The sequence below is a fragment of the Neopelma chrysocephalum genome, unplaced genomic scaffold, assembly GCF_003984885.1.
Source record: "Neopelma chrysocephalum unplaced genomic scaffold, ASM398488v2 Primary Assembly neopelma1_96821, whole genome shotgun sequence".
Classification (NCBI taxonomy): Eukaryota; Metazoa; Chordata; class Aves; order Passeriformes; family Pipridae; genus Neopelma; species Neopelma chrysocephalum.
Genome location: NW_020925465.1, coordinates 766,648 through 767,910, shown reverse-complemented (window position 1 = coordinate 767,910; position 1,263 = coordinate 766,648).

Below are 1,263 nucleotides of genomic sequence, written 5' to 3'. Positions count from 1 at the left end.
CTGAGAACCTCTTGCTTTTCCTTTGTGTTCAAAACCAAAGGAAGGAGAGCCCGCATTTGGTGCCACAAGACAGTGACCTCTCCCACGCCCCTCACTGCACATGAGACTTACAGTTTGTACACAGGGAGGACCAGGCACAGGTAGAGCAAAGGACAATCACAACCTGCAGGATACCACAAACAACTGAAGATGCTTTATACCAACCAAATGTTCATAAAGTGTATTTTCCACAGAAAACAGAAAGTTAGTAGCTCAATCTAACCATTTCCCTGAATTTTCAACAAAAAGCCTTTCCCTGAATTTTCAACAAAAATCCTTGGCAAAAATACTCCATGATTTAAGATCAAAGACAGTATGTTATAACCTAAAAAGCTTGTACTTCATCACCATGAATGCACCTGCACTATGTACTTTTCCTGTGAAAATGAGCAGCCAAACTTGGTCAACACAGGTTAACACGTCTCATGTTCATTAACCTGGGATACTTTTGATTCCCTCTTCCTTTTAAAATATTGATTTAACAATCAAACCCCTAATTAAAGATGCCTTTACTTCTCAGGCATGTGACAACACTGAAAGCCCCTCCGTGCAGACCCCCGGCATCGCTATACCGAAGTCACCTCCAAAAACGCAGCCAGTTCAGGGTGGGACGAAGCAAGCATCTCCTCGAGGGCCTGAAACACAGCCTCGAGATCAGCTGGGTCGGGGCTGGCGGCGGCGGCGGGCGGCGGGGGCGGCTCCTCCATCGCCCGCCGTCGCCGACAGTCGCGACGCACGGTGGCGCGCGCGGCCGCACAACGCCCGAACGCCAACGGCCGAGGCGCGAGGGCCGCGCCGGCCCCGCCCCGCGGCGCGCGGCAAGAGGGGGGTGCTGCGCTCCCCCCGCCGGCTCTCGGTTGGTGCCGCCGGCCCTCAGCGCGCTCCGCCCGCCGTCCCTCAGCCCCCGGTGCCACCGGCCCTCAGACCCATGCAGTCTTTCATGACTTTACTCTGACCCATGGGTTTTCTAATCCCATTTTCTCCCTGAGGCTGTCTGTAAACTGGGAATATCGTCACTGGGAATATCTCATGTCAGACGGTGTCGCCAAGGCAGAGGTTATGAAGCAGCAGCCTGCCACAATGCTAAATAAGGATATGGCATGGCCTATAATCCGTACTGGTGCACAGCGTATCACCACACAATAACACAGTCTGAGTTTTCCCTTCCCTTCCCTTCCCTTCCCTTCCCTTCCCTTCCCTTCCCTTCCCTTCCCTTCCCTTCCC